Source organism: Schistocerca gregaria, chromosome 2 (assembly GCF_023897955.1).
Source record: "Schistocerca gregaria isolate iqSchGreg1 chromosome 2, iqSchGreg1.2, whole genome shotgun sequence".
NCBI classification, from domain to species: Eukaryota; Metazoa; Arthropoda; class Insecta; order Orthoptera; family Acrididae; genus Schistocerca; species Schistocerca gregaria.
Genome location: NC_064921.1, coordinates 50727301 through 50750667, shown reverse-complemented (window position 1 = coordinate 50750667; position 23367 = coordinate 50727301).

Below are 23367 nucleotides of genomic sequence, written 5' to 3'. Positions count from 1 at the left end.
GCATTTGTATACATATTTCACCTGTATGTCTAGAGAGAATTTCATCGTGCTGTTTCATAAGTTTTATGACATCGTATCTCCTGAGGTATGAACTATACATTGATATAACTAGACTACTATATCCATTGACATATGTGCCTACAATATATGCGAAATATGTTGTGAATAGAGTTAGTAGTAAAGCATGATGCAATTTTTCACGCATCTCAGTGTTTACATCACATCTCTTGAATTATGTGTCGTACAGTGATATATTTTTGCAGGTACATTCAGCGGCAAATTTGGATATTGTCTATGAAAAGTGTAGCAAGTAAAGTTACTGGCAACAAAGTGATAAATTTAAACGTCTTGCATGATGCAGTAAGTTTTCATACACTCAGTGCTTATGACTTCGTACCTTCTGCACTTAGTGCTGTACAATAATTTAATTTTTCTGGCACATTCAGCGGTATACGTGAATACTGTTTGCAAAATTTGTCACGGATAAAGTTGCTTGTAAAGAAGCAACAAATTAAAACGTCATGCTTCATATGGCAGTTTTATAGAAAGAATAGCGAAAATGCAATAAACGGCAAACTTTTATTCCTTTCATCATTTTGTGTGGCTCGTTAACGGGAAAAAGTTTCCAAAAGATTTGAAATTGTGGGTAAGATGTGTTGCAAGTCTCTGAGGGCCCCAATTCTCAAATACTGGATAATGTAATTATGACAATCCTTATAACATTGGCTACACTGTTCTCTCAAGCCTACACACAGCCATTTAATAGATAGATGTTTCTTACCGCCACAGTGATTCTTTCTAGACAGTAACTGACATGAGTACCAAGTTTGGTTTAAGCCAATTCAGTGGTTAAGGAGGAGGTGTGGAACATACGTATGTGCGTCCATTTTATAGTTTTTATGGATTCCAGGCGCACCATCTGACGTTCTTAAAACTCTCCACAGATCATAATAAAAATTCTATGTTAAACATGGCGTTATAAATACTTCAATGGCACGACTTGTTTTAGTAATAACAGATTAGGCATATCGCTTGAATACAGATCAGAAACCGTGCGAGTACGAGTCTAAAGTTGAGGGTTGCATGCATTAGAGGTTAGTCGTGAATTACTACAGACGCATACGAAACCATCTTGTTATCGTAAAGTGGCTATGACAGGGCACAAATGACCGACTCTCATGTTCAGGTTACATATAGTGCAGTGTAGCCTACGCTTCAGACGAAAATTGTACAAACTACTTTCAATGAAAGATTGAGTAGTGATTGGATTCATCACTCTGAAAACATATAACGCCGTAACTCCCATCACCAAAAAGAAAAATAAACTCCATCTACGATGTGGTAAAGTTGTTGTGATTTCTCCTTGCTCATCCGGTACGTTTCATGCAAGGCTTTGACTTATGTGCAAACATTAAAGTACTTAAAGCAGAGATGAAAACAACAAAACAGGAATAGTCTTTACACATGAAGATTCAACAGGATCACTACTTTGTCCATTGAGGAGCCAAAGGTTGGAGGTGAGCAACGATAAAATTTACGACCCAAATCAAAAAGTGGCTATTCATATATCACAACATATTCATACCTCAAAAAGACAGATCAATTCACACCTTCTATGGATTTTTTCGTTCAGTGGGTTCTGGCTACAAAATTGTGGAAGTGGCTGGCAATACAATATACGTCCCAGTCATAGGCCAGACGTCAGACCATCCCGAGCTGAACACCATAGCAAGAACATGAATCTGATTTTCAGCGTGAGGTTATTGTAGTACCTCTTCATTTCAAGCAGCATCGTGGGTATCACTATAAATGCGGCACTCACGGTCATCGGAACACCACTTTGCAACAGAAGAAGAATGGAATTACATACGAGAATTACGAGGTTCTTGAGTTGACAGTACTGAAATCTTATTACGGCGTTACTCACCGTAGCAACTCCTGTTACATAAGACGCTCAGATCATTCGCCGAATATTACCCTCAGAAATCTTTTGCTTCGACCACTTTTAACAACAAAGAAGAGATAAGAATTCTTATTCAACATCAAAATAAGTAATCACGTAGAAACTACAGCTTCCATTTTTCGAAGGGGAGGTTTGTGACCACGAAGAAGGATGGAAACGTAGAAATTTAAATACACCTTTCTGTTTCAAGAAGCAAGCTATGAAGACAGTTGCATCAACCTTCCAAAAGATATGTTGGAATCACATCGACCTCCAAAATATATGTCTCTGCATCAGCTTCAGACGCGAATGCATTACAAACTTCAGGATGGTTCGTAGATGAAACGATAGATGGCCACTTTAGTGCCTGCATCCTGCTGGAATGTTAATGGATTTTTTCGAAGGTGACAAATAAGTCATTACGAACACTAATCAGAAGCTGATTCTAATTCGATACGCTACTGATCATATGTCATGCATTCAAGGATGTCCAGAAGAATAAAGTTACGATGGATACATAATAGTACCAGACAAAGAGCGAATGCATCTTTTGCATGTGTTGCACACACGTGCTCAGCTACCAGGATATTCCATTCATGGGAATTTTAGAAGCATCCAAACTTTCCAGGAGCATCGAAACAGTTATGAACGATTAATAAATCTGTTCAATTAGAAATGCCTCAATTTATTATTTTAGCGCTTTAAACAGACAGGAGGAGGAATCCAAAAAGTACACTCCTGGAAATGGAAAAAAGAACACATTGACACCGGTGTGTCAGACCCACCATACTTGCTCCGGACACTGCGAGAGGGCTGTACAAGCAATGATCACACGCACGGCACAGCGGACACACCAGGAACCGCGGTGTTGGCCGTCGAATGGCGCTAGCTGCGCAGCATTTGTGCACCGCCGCCGTCAGTGTCAGCCAGTTTGCCGTGGCATACGGAGCTCCATCGCAGTCTTTAACACTGGTAGCATGCCGCGACAGCGTGGACATGAACCGTATGAGCAGTTGACGGACTTTGAGCGAGGGCGTACCGCCGAATTGCGCAACACGTGGGGCGTGAGGTCTCCACAGTACATCGATGTTGTCGCCAGTGGTCGGCGGAAGGTGCACGTGCCCGTCGACCTTGGACCGGACCGCAGCGACGCACGGATGCACGCCAAGACCGTAGGATCCTACGCAGTGCCGTAGGGGACCGCACCGCCATTTCCCAGCAAATTAAGGACACTGTTGCTCCTGGGGTATCGGCGAGGACCATTCGCTACCGTCTCCATGAAACTGGGCTACGGTCCCGCACACCGTTAGGCCGTCTTCCGCTCACGCCCAAACATCGTGCAGCCCCCCTCCAGTGGTGTCGCGACAGGCGTGAATGGAGGGACGAATGGAGACGTGTCGTCTTCAGCGATGAGAGTCGCTTCTGCCTTGGTGCCAATGATGGTCGTATGCGTGTTTGGCGCCGTGCAGGTGAGCGCCACAATCAGGACTGCATACGAACGAGGCACACAGGGCCAACACCCGGCATCATGGTGTGGGGAGCGATCTCCTACACTGGCCGTACACCTCTGGTGATCGTCGAGGGGACACTGAATAGTGCACGGTACATCCAAACCGTCATCGAACCCATCGTTCTACCATTCCTAGACCGGCAAGCAACTTGCTGTTCGATCAGGACAATGCACGTCCGCATGTATCCCGTGCCACCCAACGTGCTCTACAAGGTGTAAGTCAACTACCCTGGCCAGCAAGATCTCCTGATCTGTCCCCCATTGAGCATGTTTGGAACTGAATGAAGCGTCGTCTCACGCGGTCTGCAAGTCCAGCACGAACGCTGGTCCAACTGAGGCGCCAGGTGGAAATGGCATGGCAAGCCGTTCCACAGGACTACATCCAGCATCTCTACGATCGTCTCCATGGGAGAATAGCAGCCTGCATTGCTGCGAAAGGTGGATATACACTGTACTAGTGCCGACATTGTGCATGCTCTGTTGCCTGTGTCTATGTACCTGTGGTTCTGTCAGTGTGATCATGTGATGTATCTGACCCCAGGAATGTGTCAATAAGGTTTTCCCTTCCTAGGACAATGAATTCATGGTGTTCTTATTTCAATTTCCAGGAGTGTATTTAGTGTATCTGACATCTATAAATCAATCAATACTAAAGTGCACCTAAATTCAGACTATTTTCCAAATTATGTGTCACTGCATGGCTGTGACAAAGACAATGTTGGTCTGTTGTATGATTTGTGCTAGGTTTTGCTCTTCAACTATGAAAGTGATGAATTTCACTGTATGCTCAATTCTAATAAATTTGAAGAATTAGCGCTTGTAGTAGAAATTGATAGCCCCAAGCCAAACGAGGTGGTGAAATCTGGACCGTAGATTTAAGTATTGAGTCTGAAATACGATAAAACCTCCCTCCAGACTCTTCAGCATACGCGTTACTACTACACGATGGCTTCATAAACTACTCACGTTTCACCTCACAGGAATCATACAACGTTTAACATAAATGCGACGTTATTGCAACACACCTAGCATGTCTGTAAATGACTTTTCGGGGTGGATATTTAGTTGTGATTGTACAAGCGTTTTACGAAGTGTGTGGGCAAGTCGTGTTGAAAGATGTTGTTTTGATGCATTCTCCAATGCCGGACAAGTATTAACGAAGTATTCCACAATCTTTCACCAGATCATTCAGCACAGTTGCAGAGACTCGTCAAATAAGCTTATGGGTGACTCGCCGACTTCAGCAAAGTTGTTGGTTGCTCAGGAAGCGTCGTATGAAAATGTCGCGCAATCATTCTATACCTATGATCACAAAAACAACATAGTTTCAATCTAATTCAAATGTAAGTATCAGTAATTATTGTTAATGATGTATGTATAAGTGTCAGCTGTTTGAAATTGTTACCAAATGCAGATCTGAGTACGATTGTGTCCATGATCACCATAGCCCAGACCATCAAACTGGTGTCCACCACCTGTGGTTCCGTTGGTCTATCCCAGACCGTAAACACTAGTGACCCCATTGCTGACACCATGTGTGGCAGCCCTGTCGCACAGGCCTGGTGTATCATATTGGAATCGGCCATCGTAACAATGTTCTAGGTCTTGCAGCAGCAGCAGCAGCAGTCATAAAAGCCATACTGTTAATGAACGCAAGGTAAGCTGCGCAGCCACACTGAATTACTCCATAGCTGCCGGTGCTTTCAGGGGCAGGATCTTGCAATCTTGCATTCATAACAACATTCTGGAGTATCGAGATACAGATATCTTCATGCGTGGTTGTCCAGAGGTGTAGGAAATGGAGTCCCCCGAAATCATTAATGCCCAGTGGTGTCCTACCATCAGTTGCAATGCATTCTGGCACTCACTCCTTAGAGAAGGAGATAATGATGTAGAGAAATCCATTATTAAAATGCTAAACGATGGAGAAGAATGACGTGACATTGCAGAGCCACTCATTTGGAGAGTGGTACAAGCATTTACCTTGAGTGTCATGCTGAGCTATTTTCCGATACATACGGAAGAAGGTCTAGTAATGTGCAGGCATCAGGTCTTAAGACTTCACCTTGATATGTACTCTCACGCCTCTCATCCACTTATACTCCACTTCGGAAAGAGGTATAAATAATGCGCAGAATACCAAGAAGGATGATAAATATTGCTTCACATTGTCGCTTCTGACTTGTGGTATAAATTACCTTACAAATGCAAGGAAAACCAGCAAGGACAAATCAACTAATGCCTGCGGGCATTATAACTTCAAAAGTATCTCACTGTCTGAAACAATCCCACAATTGTCTTGCTGTAGACAAGAAAAAAGCAAACGAGGAAGTGTGAAGCATAAAGTAGTCAGACCCCTCTCTTTTCCAAACTAGCCGGTCAGCGTCCCAAACAGGTAGCTTTGTTAATCTTCGCCGAGTCTGAGAAGCACCGTTACTTGTGGATCAAAATCATATCCCACATTTCTTCCCGCCAATGTAAAAAAAAAAAAAAAAAAAAAAAAAAAAAAAAAACAGAAAAACGAAGGAAGGAATTTTTGCAGATGCCTCAGCTCTTTCATTAAGTGTTTAGAAAGACACTTCCTCGAATCAAGAATACCCACTACAAAGCGAGCTGTCGATTCGATGTATACAATGACTTTGAATGCTTTCTGGTTCCTGTAGAGCATTGTCAAGGTGATCATACACCCTCCGTCACCACTTTCATAGAACAACACTTACCATACGTAAAATGTACCAAGTTGTATACTCGTATGACATCGAGTTCAATCTTTTCGAATAATTTGTAGTTGAGCGGTGACTTTCATTACTGAAGCATCACATCCGAGTATGCCGTTTTTGTGCGAGTACACACAACTTATCGTAAGAAACGACTTCTTCTGAATCTCCTCTGTGCTCTTTGTTTGAACTTATAAATTTCGGGCTTGTTTATGTAGTTATCAAATACAATTCCTCGTTTTAGCATCTGCTTATAATAAACTACCATCATATTAAAAATGGACAGGAACTATGATTGCTGTACAAGCTGAGTTGCTGCCCCTTCGCTTACAGATTTAGGTGGTCTTGGCATCAGTCACGCAGATTTAGGGTGTTGCAAATGGGCAAAACTGTTCGGATGTAGGAATCCAAGGGCCGTCCAGCACGTCCCACATGGCCCCTGATGATTCCACTACTGTGGCCACACTGCACCGCCACTCACCCATAGTCGAGTGGTAGGTCGTTCTAAGACGTGACATGTAGAGAAAGGCTTTCTTTTCAGGGCAAAGATCGAATGGCGTCCTCATTTCATCATAGGAACAGATTGTAAGTACTGTCGGCATCTGATAAATATCCTGAGCCAGATCAATTGCTTTCTGTTTCAGGGAAAGCCCTTCAGCTTGCAAGATCTGGGCAGTCGCAGAGTCTGGGATACTCTTAGTAGAGAACTTCAACATTAGGCCTGTGATGGGGGCCCCTTAGGGAGGCTCCCAAGGAGGGGATGGACATACAAACATTAATTCTTAATTTCGTGGCGTGTTTTTGGTACTTGCATTGTTCAATTCATAAATTTCGGGCGCATTATACTATTTGAGAGTTTTAGCATCGCGTTTTAGTACCTGAATAGTGTAAAATCACGTAGTCTCCTACCGCCGCCGAGAAGTGTCAGCAGTGCGCAAGTAGCAGCATTACTGCATTTACTAGGCAATCTTGTATTTTAATAACCGCTTAAATTTTGTGTTGATTTGTTTGCGCTCTCTGTAGATTAGCTCAGACGTTCTTTGCACAACAGTTTTTAGCATGGATAGGGACTGCAGCTGCTGTGTTCGGATGCAGGCTGAGTTGGCATACCTTCGCTCCCAGCTTCAGGCTGTGTTGGCTTCATTCACACAGCTTGAGTCTGTTGCCAATGGGCATCACTGTGGGGGTCCGGATGGGGGTTTGTCGCGGACGGCCAGCTCGTCCCACACATCCCCCGATCGGACTAAGACTGTGGTTGCCCGTGATACTGCCCGCATTGAGGCTGATCCCTCACCTGTGGTAGAGTGGGAGGTCGTCTCGAGGTGTGGCAGGGGGCGAAAGACATTCCGGAGGGCTGAACGGAAGGCCTCTCCGGTTTGTCTGACCAACTGGTTTCAGGCTCTGTCTCAGGCTGATACTGATCTTCGGCCTGACATGGCTGCTTGTCCTATTCCAGAGGTTGCCCTTCAGTCTGCAAGATCCGGGCGGTCGCAGAGGGTGGGCTTACTGGTAGTTGGGAGCTCCCACGTCAGGCGCGCAATGGGGCCCCTTAGGGATATGGCAGTAAGAGAGGGGAAAAAAAACCAATGTGCACTCCGTGTGCATACCGGGGGGAGTTATTCCAGATGTGGAAAGGGTCCTTCCAGGTGTCATGAAGGGTACAGGGTGCACCCATCTGCAGGTGGTCGCTCATGTCGGCACCAATGATGTGTCTCGCTATTGATAGGAGGAAATCCTCTCTGGCTTCCGGCGGCTATCTGATTTGGTGAGGACTGCCAGTCTCGCTAGTGGGATGAAAGCAGAGTTCACCATCTGCAGCATCGTCGACAGGACTGACTGCGGACCTTTGGTACAGAACTGAGTGGAGAGTCTGAATCAAAGGCTGAGACGGTTCTGCGACCATGTCGGTTACAGATTCCTCAACTTGCGCCATAGGGTGGTGAGGTTTTGGGTTCCGCTGCATAGGTCAGGAGTCCACTACACGCAACAAGCGGCTACACGGGTAGCAGGCGTTGTATGGCGTGGGCTGGGAGGTTTTTTAGGTTAGATGGCCTCGGACAAGTACAGAAAGGGCAACAGCCTCAACGGGTATGGGGCAAAGTCAGGATATGCGGGGACCAAGCAGCAATCGGTATTGTAATTGTAAACTGTCGAAGCTGCGTTGGTAAAGTACCGGAACTGCAAGCGCTGATAGAAAGCACCGAAGCTGAAATCGTTATAGGTACAGAAAGCTGGCTGAAGCCAGAGATAAATTCTGCCGAAATTTTTACAAAGGTACAGAAGGTGTTTAGAAAGGATAGATTGCATGCAACCGGTGGTGGAGTGTTCGTCGCTGTTAGTAGTAGTTTATCCTGTAGTGAAGTAGAAGTGGATAGTTCCTGTGAATTATTATGGGTGGAGGTTACACTCAACAACTGAACTAGGTTAATAATTGGCTCCTTTTACGGACATCCCGACTCAGCAGTATTAATGGCAGAACAACTGATAGAAAATTTGGAATACATTTCACATAAATTTTCTCAGCATGTTATAGTCTTAGGTGGAGATTTCAATTTACCAGATATAGACTGGGACACTCAGATGTTCGGGTGGTAGGGACAGAGCATCGAGTGACATTATACTGATGCACTATCCGAAAATTACCTCGAGCAGTTAAACAGAGAACCGACTCGTGGAGATAACATCTTGGATCTACTGATAACAAACAGACCCGAACTATTCGACTCTGTATGTGCAGAACAGGGAATCAGTGATCACAAGGCCGTTGCAGCATCCCTTAATATGGAAGTTAATAGGAATATAAAAAAAAAAGGGAGGAAGGATTATCTGTTTAGCAAGAGTAATAGAAGGCAGATTTCAGACTACCTAACAGATCAAAACGAAAATTTCTGTTCCGGCACTGACAATGTTGAATGTTAATGGAAAAAGTTCAAGGCAATCGTAAAATGCGTTTTGGACAGGTACGAGCCGAGTAAAACTGTGAGGGACGGGAAAAACCCATCGTGGTACAACAACAAAGTTAGGAAACTACTGCGAAAGCAAAGAGAGCTTCACTCCAAGTTTAAACGCAGCCAAAACCTCTCAGACAAACAGAAGCTAAACGATGTCAAAGTTAGCTTAAGGATGGCTGTGCGTGAAGCGTTCAGTGAATTCGAAAGTAAAATTCTATGTACCGACTTGACAGAAAATCCTAGGAAGTTCTGGTCTTACGTTAAATCAGTAAGTGGCTCGAAACAGCATGTCCAGACACTCCGGGATGATGATGGCATTAAAACAGAGGATGACACGCGTAAAGCTGAAAAACTAAATTCCTTTTTCCAGAGCTGTTTCACAGAGGAAGACCGCACTGCAGTTCCTTCTCTAAATCCTCTCACAAACGAAAAAATGGCTGACATCGAAATAAGTGTCAAAGGAATAGAAAAGCAACTGGAATCACTCAACCGAGGAAAGTCCACTGGACCTGACGGGATACCAATTCGATTCTACACAGAGTACGCGAAAGAACTTGCCCCCCTTCTAACAGCCGTGTTCCGCAGGTCTCTAGAGGAACGGAAGGTTCCAAGTGATTGGAAAAGAGTACACGTAGTCCCAGTCTTCAAGAAGGGTCGTCGAGCAGATGCGCAAAACTATAGACCTATATATCTCTGACGAGGGGTTGGAGATCTCTTCCGAACAGAAAGTTGCAAGGCATCACAGATATTCTCAATAATGATCTTGTCTGGGTTGGCAATACACAGCTGTCACTCCTGCAATGTTGGAACGTTCGGACACTCTCATTAGAGCTGATCGGCGCATCACAATGAAACACCGAGCTGCACACCTGGATGTCTCTGTTAGTATCCACTGGAAATGTTTAAACTGAGAAAGAAGAATGTTTCTTAATCCACTTTGTAACAGTTCTGGCCGTGTGAGGTGTCGCATTGACCTGATGGAATTGCCCAAGTCAGTCGCAATGTATAATGGACACCAATGGATGCACATGATCAGATAGGATGCTTATGTACATGTCACCAGTCAGATTTGTATCTAGAAGTGTCATGGGTCCTATAACACACCAACTGCACGCGCCCCACACCATTACAGGACCTCCACCAACTCGAACAATCCCCTGTTGACATGCAGGTTCCATGGATTCATAAGGTTGTCTCCACAATTGCACACGTCCATCTGCTCGACACAATTTGGAACGAGAGTCGTCCGACCAGGCAACATGCTACCAGCCATGAATAGCCCAATGTCGGTATTGACGGACCCAGGCGAGGCGTAAAGCACTGTGTAAAGTAGTCGTCAGTGGTACATGAGTGGGCCTGTAGCTTCGAAAACCCATGTCGATGATGTTTCGTTGAATGGTACGCACACTGATACTCGTTGGTGGCCCAGAATCGAAAACTGCAACAATTAGGGGACGGATTACATTTCAGCCACGTTGAGCGATTTTCTTCAGTTTTGGTTCCCTTTTTGCAGTGTGTTTCTCCGTCAGCAGTGATGTCGGAGATTTGATGTTTTACAGGATTCCTGACATTCACGGCCCTATCGTGAGTGGCATGAGCTCCCTCTCATATTTCTATCTTAGTCTGAGTAATTAGATCTTCCTCTCTAATTTCATGCGGTGAAAAGTTGCTATACCTTCACAAGCGGACTTCTCACACAGCGTCTCTCGTCAACCGGGTGGTCCGGTGACAGGCGGGCTTTGCTGATCTTGAAAGGGTGAAGCCGACGGGTGTGAGGGAGTCGAGTGAATGCTTTCCAGATGCCGACATTGGCAGAAAAGCGGCGGAGACGCGCCTGCAAGGGCCTGAAGGAGCGGCTGGGCTAAAGGTTCCGTTACTTCGCAGAAACTTGGCGAAAACACTTTCTGGCGGGCTACCAGCGAGGCGTGAGAATGACTTGTGTACCCAGGCAGTCTTGGCGGGCAAATTCCCGCGTTTTCTGCGAAATCGTAACAATGATTTCTTTGCTCAGGGCATAGCTACGTGACGTAGCAAAATCAGCGCAGAAATTGGCGCCAAGAATCTCCATTGGTGGCATGGTAGTGCTTCAGCAATAGAGTGGAATTTTCCGCCGGTTTTCGAGTTGCTGATTGGAACGTTTAACCACGGCCACTGTCGTGGGAGTGGGAATGTTGTGTGTTGGGTTTGTACGGGTGCTCTTGTGGTAGTCGGCTCTCGGCTTTCGGTCGGAGTAGGTTACAAGACTGAGCTCTCGCTGCTCTGGACAGCGTGGGGGGGGGGGGGAGGGCTTTGAGCATCACTTACATATGTAGATTCTAGAAGAATTTAGTGTTAAATACACTGCTAGCACTAGCACCTCGCAAACCTGCCATTGTAGCAGCAGTGCCCGATCTAACAACTGCGTCAGACAATTGTTGTCTTATACAGGCGTCGTATTCTCCTTTTTACATACCTCTGTATTTGAATACTCGTGTATATACCAGGTTCTTTTGTGGTTGAGTGCAGAACGATGGAAGGTATTGTAGCATGGAATGGTATTTTCTTCATCCCAGTAACATTTAGAGCGGACAGCACAACACCTGCAGGATGACGAGAGGACAGCGCCCTCTGTCAACGCTGACTTAACCAGCCGCCCATCGCTGTTCGGTCCCAGTGGGGTCGCGGGCGTGGAGAGCTTCAGTACAGTGCAATAGGAAGATGATAGCGTGTGTTCTGAGAGTATGAATAGTGTGTAAAAGTACTTGCACAGGAATCAAGTTAAATTGTTCTTCTTCTCTTTATAGGAATAAAATTTCTCGTTAGTTACAAAGTACTTTGTACAGATGCTTTCGAGCTCCTGTCCGACCATCGCAATTTCTCTCCTAAAGTAGACTCAACGCTTTCGCTACTTGTGTATAACTACTTTGTTGCGGCGCTCCTCTCATTCAAACGACATACAACCTGCCTCCTACGAGACCTGCACTAATGCCTTAGGTTGCTGCTGACTTTGGTCCAATGCAGTTTATTCAGTTTCAGAACCACCAAATTTCGCAACTGATGACAGCAGTCCAGCACCTCATTAATGCACAAGCCACTGTTGCATCAACTCAGCCACAGCAGTCACCTGAACATGATAGTGTAAACAATCAGAAAGTGTAGTAAGAAAATAAATAGATGACTGGTTCAGTAAATTATTTTATTTGTAATCTTGATGTATGAAGCGGAATTGTTTTCTTTTTTTTCATTTTTTATGATTTTTAATAATGTCCATGAGAGATGACCACGGAGGGGAACGGAACAATGGCTGTGAAAATGAACCTTAACTTTTGCACAACTGTCAAACTGTTTTTAAAGCTTTAATGTTTGACATATTTCTGTGTGAGATGTATTTATCAACAATTTGCACTCCCGATATTTTTAGGAATACCAGTGGAGGGCTGTTCTGACAATCGAGTTACAAATTCACACAGGACTTGCACATATAATAGTGAGTTAATTCAGTAATATGTTTATTGCATGGCAGTATGTGGTGACGAGATGTAAAGTGGAACCCATGAGGTAGGAATGTGTCCTATGTATATTATGTTGTCCAGTGCTGTCACAGAAATTTCTGTGAACATTAGAAGAAGAGATTATGCATGATAAGCTAACTTAGCCGGTGAAGATGAGTTTGATTAGCCGGGGAAGACGAGCCTCATTACGAGAAGTATTTCCTGGTCGCTGGATTGGAAGGGGAGGTACTATGCCTGCGAGGACACCTGACCTGAATCCCTTTGATTATTTACTATGGGCATATCTAAAGTCACTAGTTTATGACACCCCAGTGGATATGGAGATGGACTTAGTTGTCAGAATTGTAGCTGCCTGTCATAGGATTCGAAACACACCAGGAATATTTGTCAGAGTGTGTCAGAACCTCGTTCGCCGATGTCATGCTTGCATTGAGATTTATGGCCATGAGTTTTAGCACATTTTGTAAGATACAATAGAAATGGTACAGGCATTGTGTCAGTGGTGGTATTTGCAGTTAACTGTAACTAATGTAAATAAAAAAAATTACAGTACTGTGATTCTATTTCTGTTATCTCCATAAGCTGACTTCTCCGATCCTATGTTCCCTACCTCAAATCGTTCCGTGGAGCATCTCTATTTTTGCTCACCCTTGCGTAAACACTCTGTATAAGGAGGGAAAGCAGAATTTAAGGTGGTGCAATATGGGTAGTTAAGAGGGCATCTCTTGGAATGGTATGTCGACCACGAGTGACTGTGTCCTTCCGGTAGTTGAATGTTCACGTTGCTGATCATCTGCATGGGGACGTTGGACAGGGCGGTGCTGCACCTCACTGCTGGCGTACGGAGTGTTTTCGGTGGTTGAGGGCTCTCGGTGACAGGCCTTGACTTAGTGGGCAGGTGGTCTCCAGGGAAGGGATCTACAATGATATATGGGCGCAGATTTCACTGGCAGGCGTCTTCATGTATCCCTGAGACAGACGCCGTTAGGTAATGTCAAAGGGTTGGCTGGGGCAGGACAGACAGTGTGCGGAAACTCCCTGCCCCCTCCATCTTCCCCTCCCCCCCCCCCCCCCCCCACTCTTCACCATGTAAAGGAGAGCTGGGCCGGCGCAGCGGTCATCGTTAGCAGCGGCCGAAACGCGAGACAGGCGGTTGCTCTGGCCCCACCTTTCATCATCACGTTACGCTTGCCTGATGAGCTGACGATGCCTCAGAAACCTCTGGATGTACGGCCGACTCTCCACGGAGATGTTACTGCCGGTACAGGATCCTTCTACGAGCATACGGTTCTAGTGCAACCCTGCGTACCTGAAACTTCCAAAGCTTACCAATTCCTACCGAAATACGGTAATGATATCAATACTGAACTAATTACTGCTACCCCACATTACTTTCTTCTTTCTTCAATGGAGTCTCTACCCATATACTGTACTCAGTGGACCATTCAATTTAACGGAACCCGAAATATTCCTAGCTTTAACTGAGGGTAGCAACATCAACTGTGAATTTTATAGTTGTTACTTCTTCATCGTTAACAGTATTCTTCAATGTGTACATGAAATGCTAGGAAAGAAAAACAGCATCTGTGTCTTAAATCCTTTTTCATCCCAGTCTTCCTAGTTGATCTTCCTTTCACATTATTATCATTTTATGAAACACAATGTGTACAAGATAGTGAGCAGCTAAGTGAAGTTATGGTTAGCAGAGTGAGATAGAAGGAAAGTTCTTTGTCTGCACTCGATGATGTGATGCGTACTGCAAGGTACTGCCCACATCGTGCACTATTAACTGTCGTTGGTGAGCGTACTCGGTGATGAAGTCCGTGGGTTGCCGCCCTCCTGTATAGATGGTGCAGCTGGAAGTTAGCATTTTTCCTTTCCTTCTTTCTATCGCTGGGTGTTCAGGAATCTGTCATGTATATCTCTTGATTTTTACCGCCTGTCTTTCCGCACTTAGTACTGAGTGTCTTCATAATATTGGTGGTCTGACATTCTTGCTGTTCACTGTCAGCTCTTGAACATTTTGTATACTACCTGTCCTCACCTGCAGTTTACAACTATTTTCCTGGGTATTTCTAGCAGCTTGCAATATTTTTGATTCACAAGAACGATTTCTCTTTGTTGACTAATCCTACGAAAATTTCTTGATTGTTTTCAGGTATTGCTTCCATTCTAACTGAAGACGATGGACCTCCGTACAGTGGACCGGTAGAATTCGGTTTAAACGACGTGGTGGAACAAGCCCTTAAGACAAAAACTACAATCAGTATAAAATAGAAAAACCTGATTAAAAATTATCTAGTCCTACTGGTTGGGCGCTGAGGCTGTGGGCCTGCTCCCCAGCACTCATAAAATTTCAGTCTGCAAAAAATTCAAATGTAAAGCCTCGGTACAGGATCGGAGTTAATCAAAATCGACCCAGCAGACGAAAACATTAAATGAATTTAGGTGCATGGAACGTCCAGGACATCGCAATTACGTAAACAGAAGTAGCAGAACAACCTTCATGCAGCTGCAGCCTGTATTGTTACCAAAGTTTATCCAAGACGGCGGCTGTTCTTGGGTGGTTTCCCTCGGGTGTAGATGTGGCACTTCAGCAATTAAATAGGTACGCAAAAAATTTCAGTTATTTGCAAATTAATTACATTAATTACGAAAGTTAATTAAATTCAAAATGTCAAAAATAAAAAATGGAGGAAATGTCAAAAAATAGCAGGAAATTAAAACAAGGCCGGAATTTCCAAATTTGGAGCCAGAGGGCACTGTCAGACTCCTTCCCCCTTTCCCTTCCCCAACTTCATCACTTGCGAAATGCCGGAGAAAAGAGTCAATCTCTGCTGAGTTGCTGGAGAGGACGACACATACTTTATTTATGCATTTATTTTGGGCGTAAATGTGTTCTTGGTAGTGTTATCCCGCTGCTGGGTTATCCTACAGCTGTCTCCTACTTCACCACCCCTCACTTCCACTTTCAGCTATCTCCCGCATCACTTCTTCAGATCGCGAGTGTCTGTTCGCCTCAGAGTTTCAAGACTGACTGCCCTAGTTCACAACACAGCCACCAGAGTGAGTTCAAACCGTTCTCTATCCGCCCCTACACAGCACCGCCCTCTGCCACCACTTCCTAACACCTTACCGATCGCATGTGTGACTTAGACAGCAAAAGCACTAGAAACTGTGTTACAGGCGCTCCACTGAGGAAAGAAGCTCAGGTTTTGGTGCAAGTATTACTATATGTCCTCATTACGTAATTAAAGTGCTATAGATTGGTGGGAGACTCTCTGTGTTTGCTCGCCTGAACGTCACCCCCACAGTTTTCGTTCTTAGTTCATTAATTTGCAGTACTTTATCACACCCCTTGCACTCATACATGATACAAGGCTCTTGGTATGAAATGATTGAACAGCAAACTATCACAGAAGTACGGGAAAAGTTGTCTCCTGCCATATACATACGAATAATTGCTGGGAATGTGGCACACTCATAATTTCACACATACTAACACACTCATACATAGTTCAGAGCACTTGGCACGAAAAGCACGGAAAGGAACTGACTGGGAACCTTCCTACCGCCACCCTCACTTGGAAGAAGGCTCAACCAGATAAACATTAGCAGCCATAGTTTCGGCACAACAAGCACCAGAGATTTGCTCTGGCTTGACTGCATGTAACTGAGAAAATAAACTTTAACAAATATATTAGAATAACACCTATAAAAGTTAGCAGCCATAGTTTCAGCAGCAGAAGCACCAGAGTTTTGCCCTGGTTTGTGTTCTTACCGCTTAGAAAAGAAAACCTAACAGACTTCCTGGCGTGTGTTAGGAGACTGAGCACGCCAGCGGCGTCTGACGCTGCTGCTCGGCGAGCGATGGAGAGTGGGTGAGGAGGGGCGGTAGCGCGCTTTTGTGTCCTAATGAAGAAGGTCTATTATGCCGGTGGTTTCCGTTGACACTAAGCGAATACCGGAAACCATTATGACGTCGGCCTTCGGAAACGCCCTACCCCTACAGCAGTGATGGTTTCATAAGTCCCTAGGAAGAATAATGAATAACCCGTACAAACAACGATGTTTCCATTCATCATTAGAATCCTTGAGGCTGCATCGAAGAACACAATGACTCTGGTTTGCCGAGAAATGCACTGTTTGTTCAGAAACCGTCTCACCTTAAGAGCAGCTGCTGTTTCTACGATCTACTTACAAAATTATGGTGAAGCTGTGTTCTCACCGACAAAGAATCATGCTTCAAGAAAACGCTCCATGCTTCAATGACATCCATGAATCTGAGGAAAGATGACTAAAAACTCTTATTGGAGGGGTGCAGAATGACGATAAAGATCTTTCTAGATTTCATGGTTTAAAACAGATGACAGCTTTGATGTAGGTTCTCCTGGGAGGGCTACAGTATGCCGACAAACGATTGATATCGTTGTCACAGACGATGTTATAAGAATATTAAAGTATGCAATATTTGTGAGAACTCGCAGTTTTGGCTGAAACACAACAACTGAACTCAAACAAGAGATATGCTCACAAAGATTTTCCAGTAGAGGTAGATGGGTCTCTGTCTGTCAAACAGGAAGGGGAACGTATGCACATTCGTGCCTGGAGGAGGAACAGTGTGTGTGTGTGTGTGTGTGTGTGTGTGTTGTGTGTGTGTGTGTGTATGTGTGTGTGTGTCAGCAAACTTGTCCCAACTTGCTGATAACCGTTCGTTCCTATTAACTGCCACTAAAATGGGGCCCGAGCCTGGTTTTAAATAAATCAAATCCTGATTTATACCCCCCTCATTCTGTCTCAGTCGCCAGCTGTGATCGTTTGTTCGCTAGTCACTACGTTTGTTTCTGTGATAGTGCGAGACGAAGGGATCTTCGAACACTACTGGCAGTTTCAGCGACGGCCAACAGCCAAGACAGCACATGGAGAACGAATAACAGTGTGAGTATTTAATTTCGTGCTTTCACAACTGTGCGACTGTCAATATTGCAGTTATATGGTAAAAACTGAGAATTTCGTTGTTGCTTCAACGTATCCCATATATCCACCCTAAACAACTGTTTGTCCAAATACAAATTACTAAATATTTGAAGAAAATGTTTTTTAGGCGTCAGGGGGACATCAATCGGCATGATTGCCTTCGTTGTAGCTTTCTTTTTTACAAAGATATGAACAGCGCTATGACTTTTTTAAATGACACCTCGTATTTTTTATTCGTTAATTCATCTAATCTCCTAAAGACCTTCTCAAAAACGTATCACAGTGCACCATTCACTGAAATACAACGTTATTAATTACATAACACAACACAGACGTTGACGCTCCCAGCGCTCTGTGCAGGTACTGTTGTAAAGGAACACGTGCTGACGTTGTAAACATAAGTAGAATGCACACCCGTCATTCCATCAACGATCTTCAGTTGAAGATTTATGTGAGTAGAATGTACACCAACGAGGATAAGGTAGAAACACTACTTATCCATGCGGAAAATAAGTTAGTGGAACAGTAACTGCAATACTGTTTTCTTATGTACGGGTACATTTAGCACAGTATTTCAGTCCTCTGAAATACTGTTATGTGGAGTAGGCATACAGTAAAGGCTGTCCTTTCTACAACTGCATCGACATAACGTTTCTTATGTTGTTGTTGATGAAGGTAGGCTAAGTGCTACGCAGGCAGCGGAACTGTACAGAGAGCGATATCCTGACGATAACCCACCTTTCCGACGGATGTTTTCTCGTTTTACTGAGACGCTTCAGGAAACGAGAGGTTTCAACCCACGACAACGCAATCGTCGTAGCACTCCCACAGACTAAGCTGTCGGCGTTACTCTTCTCGCTTCCCCTGCTATGAATCCACATGTGAGCACACGACAGCTTGAACATGAGAGTGGCATTCCTAAAACCAGTGTACATCTTATTCTTACACGTCACCGGCTCCTTCCTTACCATATCCACCTACATCAAGAATCGTGTACAATTCTGTCAGTGGGCAAAGCGGAAAATCCTCGCCAACCCGAACTTCTTCTCCAAAATACTATTTACCTATGAATGTTCCTTCTCAAACCACAGACAGGTAAATACGAGGAACATGCATTATTGGTCCAGCGACAACCCACGATCGCGTAGATAGGGGAACATCAGCGTCAATGGAGAGTTAACGTCTGGTGTGGGATGCTTGGTACAACAATTATTGGCCCTTATTTCATCTATGGTAGTGTAAACGGCACAGGGTATGCAAACTTTCTCAGTAGAATTCTTTCTCCTCTTCTGGATGAAGTGCATCTACGAACCAGAATGGTTGGTTGGTTTGTGAGAGTGAGGGACCAGACTGCGATGGTCATCGCTTATTTAGTATCAACGCGATGGATGTCCAGCACATAATGCCTTGCGTGCACGTCTTGTTCTGAACCGAAGGTATCCTGCCTGATGGACTGGTCAAGGAGAAACAGTTACTTGGCCCGTTAGGTCTCCTCTAGACTTTTTTCTTTGAGGATGCATTAAAAACGTTGTCTATGGCGATATTCCAATAACTCCGGAGGACATGCAGGAACGTATCGTGCTTGCTTGTAATTACCCTCAGCAGGCAACACTGGAAGCAGTAAATAATTCTTTCTTTCAACGAGTGCGCCAGTGTATCAGTGTCAAGGGTCACCTTTTAGAGCACCTTTGAATGTTCTACTCCTGGACTATGGTACAGGAGACTCAAATTAAATTTTGTGTTATGTTTTTACTTGGTTTTCATTTGTTTTCTGACATCTCCAGCAAGTGGACGAGTTTCTGATCGAAGGCTCAAAGTCAATGTTGTGTTATGCAATTAATAACATTGTGTTTCAGTGAATGGTACACTGTGATACATATTTGAATAGGTCTTTAAGAGAGCAAATGAATTACCGATAAGAAATACAGGGTGACACTTAAAAAAGTCGTAGCACTGTTCAAATATTTGTAAAAAAAAAGCTATAACGAAGGCAATAATGCTGATGGATGTCCCCCTGACGGCTAAAGTACATTTGCTTGAAAGGTTTTCTAATTTGCATCTGGACAAACAGTTATTTATGGTGGTCAATATAAATGGGACACCCTGTATACACGAAACTGTGGGGCAGCTGTAGGTTGCTAGGGAACAGCGAGTTCCAGCTGTAATTCAACCACCACAGTTCTCCCGTAAGTGAAAAAAATTTTCGTAGCTCGGGATTTCATACTTTGTGTTTTTGCTGTGTACTTGTTCAGCCATAAAGTATCTCAGAACCAGGTAAATCTATTTTTCTTTTATTATCTCAGACAACTGGTATTTCGTGGGTCCAAGCGCGTTTTAACGACAAAAGCTAGTGCTATTTCGTAATTTGTGCCCTTTGCTTTGATGCTCACTGATTTCATTAAAAAAGTTTACTGTCCTTGTGATACTTGTGTTAGTTATTTCACTGACTACGGATATAGTTAAAATGATTTCCATGCCGGCGAATTAGGGTCAAGTATCTGGGCGTGAGTTCTCCTTAAAACGGTAGTAGTTTCTCAGATTTGCTAGCTATATGTGTGTGCTTCTTTGTTAATCGACTGTTGTGCGTGTATTCTCATACGCATTTCAGAGCCAGTGTACTCTCGTTATACGAACAGTATCATGTATTTTCTTAGCTCAGGTTTGCGTGTTCTTTATTCACTAGATTTCATGAAAACGACTTCTGTGTTTTTGAAAGTCTTGTTTTTTTTTTCCTACGTGCACGAAACGCAGCAGGATTTGTTTCGTCAGCTGGGGGAACTGGGGACTGGAAGAGGGTCTGCGCATCTGCTCCCTCAGATCTTGGATCATCCTCCAGCTGCTATCCCACCAGCAGATCAGGTGTGTAAGTACACCATTTAGTGTTCAAATTTCGTGTGTAATATAAAGTTTACAATTTCGCACTGAGCAACTGTCATGTAAGTAAATGGAAATGGGGTTTCTCAGCGTATATATAGAAACAAATTTCCAGTTCCTGTTCTTAGTTGTTTATGTAGCAGCATCCGTAGATCAACTGGAGCGGCAACTGCCTGAGCCTCAGTCACCTATGCTAGACCAGGTTGAGGAAATGGTGCGTGAGGGAGGGTATTGTGACCTGATCCACCTCCAGTGCCCAAGTGGGCAGACTGCGTCCCAGATGAACAAGGGACCTGGGACGACATTATGTTTTGGGAAGAGGGCGAATTAGGTAATTACATATTATCATCTGCAGACTGCGGTTTCTAGTGCAGTCATTAGACTCGTTTCGTCATGCAGGGATGCTTCACAAGCAGTCCACGCCGCCCATGTCGCCCTGCCTCCTCTCTCTGGCGCCCACGGTTGTCGCCAAATCCCCCTCCAGCTCAGCGACAACCATCGCACCAACCCGTATCCCTCAGTCTGGGTGCTGACGTCAGTCTAAAGATCCAGGTAAATTAACACGAATGTTGTTCTTTTTTATTTTCGTGTCCTTTCTTTGCATCAGCATCAGTAGCATTCGTGTTCATTACTATATGTTTATTTAATCTTACTTTTTGGAGAACATAATGTTTACGCCAGTGACTGTTATAAATTTTTATTACACAATATTGCAATTTCTACCTCAGGCCATTATCGAGTGCTGTCATGTCAAAGTAATGTAAGCTGAACCATTTGCATATCGGCTTACAATACGTTGGCATGGCTTAAAGCCATAATATCAGCACTTGATAATGGACTAAGGCCGAAATTGCAGTAGTGTGTAATAAAAACTTATAACAGTCATTGGCGTAAAGATGATGTCCTTCAAAAGGTTTTTGTGACTGTGAATCCCAGTTTTCTTTCTCTCTTAGCAGCTGGAGCAGGTCTGTCGCCACCGTATCAGCCATCGGGGTCAGGGCTAGGAACTGCCGCTACAAGCCGCCGACCTGCGTCACCTTAGCCCGGGTGTCCGCGCTGGTCTGACGTGGCTGCGCCCCACCGTCAGCGGTCCCACAAGGTTGGTCACCAGGCCAGATACCTCCAAACCGCAACCACCTTCGCCAACGGAATGGACTCAGTCCCTGTTGCTGGTCATAGAGTTTCTGTGGTTGGTGTCAGTTTCTCCCCCACCTTAATAATCATCAGCACCAAGTCAGTAACATAATGCACGACTTAAACTACGTCGTGATTAAAGACGCTTTAGATGAGCGAATTGTGAACCCATGAGAGGATATAAGGATCTTCTAGGTTTCTTAAGAGCGTGCTTCCCGCTGCTGGAGAGAGAACCCTCTCAGCTTCTCAAGTGTCGATAGTTCCCCTCCGTAAATTTCAGTGCTGTGTTGTCCTGTGAACTCCCCAAACAAGACGATGGTGCAGAGGAGACTAGCATCATCTGTATTTGCGAGAGAAGTAGAGTTCTGTGGTGGAGCACTTCAATCGCTACTTGGTTTGAGTGTTATATGGAATAAGTTTCTGATATGAAAGTTACCGCCTCAGGTAAAGCACTCAGCCGAGTAATAAACCTAGACAGTCATAGGTATGTCGATGATTCAGTCAAAGGCGGGTTCAGCTATAAGAAGCTACCGAAAGATATAGCGGTCCAGAAGGCTTGTATTAATGTCAAAGACGAAATAGATTAGTTTTGTTTTGCGTGGCCACTTGTGGTTGGCGAGATAAATTATACGAAAAATCTGCAGCGTATATTTTGATATGGCAAAAATATTGAAGTTTTTGAGTTTTATAACTTTGACGATATCGAGTTCCTCGTTAAACTGCAAGACACAGCTAAGTTTAAGGCACAGGATGCCGATATGTCGGTTCATGATTATACCCTGGAGAAGCGCAAGTCAGATGATGGTGAACTTTCGAAGAGACTCGTGGACTTGTGTAAGGTTTCATATGTTGTTGTTGTTGTTGTCTTCAGTCCTGAGACTGGTTTGATGCAGCTCTCCATGCTACTCTATCCTGTGCAAGCTGCTTCATCTCCAAGTACCTACTGCAACCTACATCCTTCTGAATCTGCTTAGTGTACTCATCTCTCGGTCTCCCTCTACGATTTTTACCCTCCACGCTGCCCTCCAATGCTAAATTTATGATCCCTTGATGCCTCAAAACATGTCCTACCAACCGATCCCTTCTTCTAGTCAAGTTGTGCCACAAACTTCTCTTCTCCCCAATCCTATTCAATACCTCCTCATTAGTTACGTGATCTATCCACCTTATCTTCAGTATTCTTCTGTAGCACCACATTTCGAAAGCTTCTATTCTCTTCTTGTCCAAACTAGTTATTGTCCATGTTTCACTTCCATACATGGCTACACTCCAAACAAAGACTTTCAGAAACGACTTCCTGATACATAAATCTATATTCGATGTTAACAAATTTCTCTTCTTCAGAAACGCTTTCCTTGCCATTGCCAGTCTACATTTTATATCCTCTCTACTTCGACCATCATCAGTTATTTTACTTCCTAAATAGCAAAACTCCTTTACTACTTTAAGTGTCTCATTTCCTAATCTAATTCCCTCAGCATCACCCGATTTAATTTGACTACATTCCATTATCCTCGTTTTGCTTTTGTTAATGTTCATCTTATATCCTCCTCTCAAGACACTGTCCATTCCGTTCAACTGCTCTTCCAAGTCCTTTGCCGTCTCTGACAGAATTACAATGTCATCGGCGAACCTCAAAGTTTTTACTTCGTCTCCATGAATTTTAATACCTACTCCAAATTTTTCTTTTGTTTCCTTTACTGCTTGCTCAATATACATATTGAATAACATCGGGGAGAGGCTACAACCCTGTCTCACTCCTTTACCAACC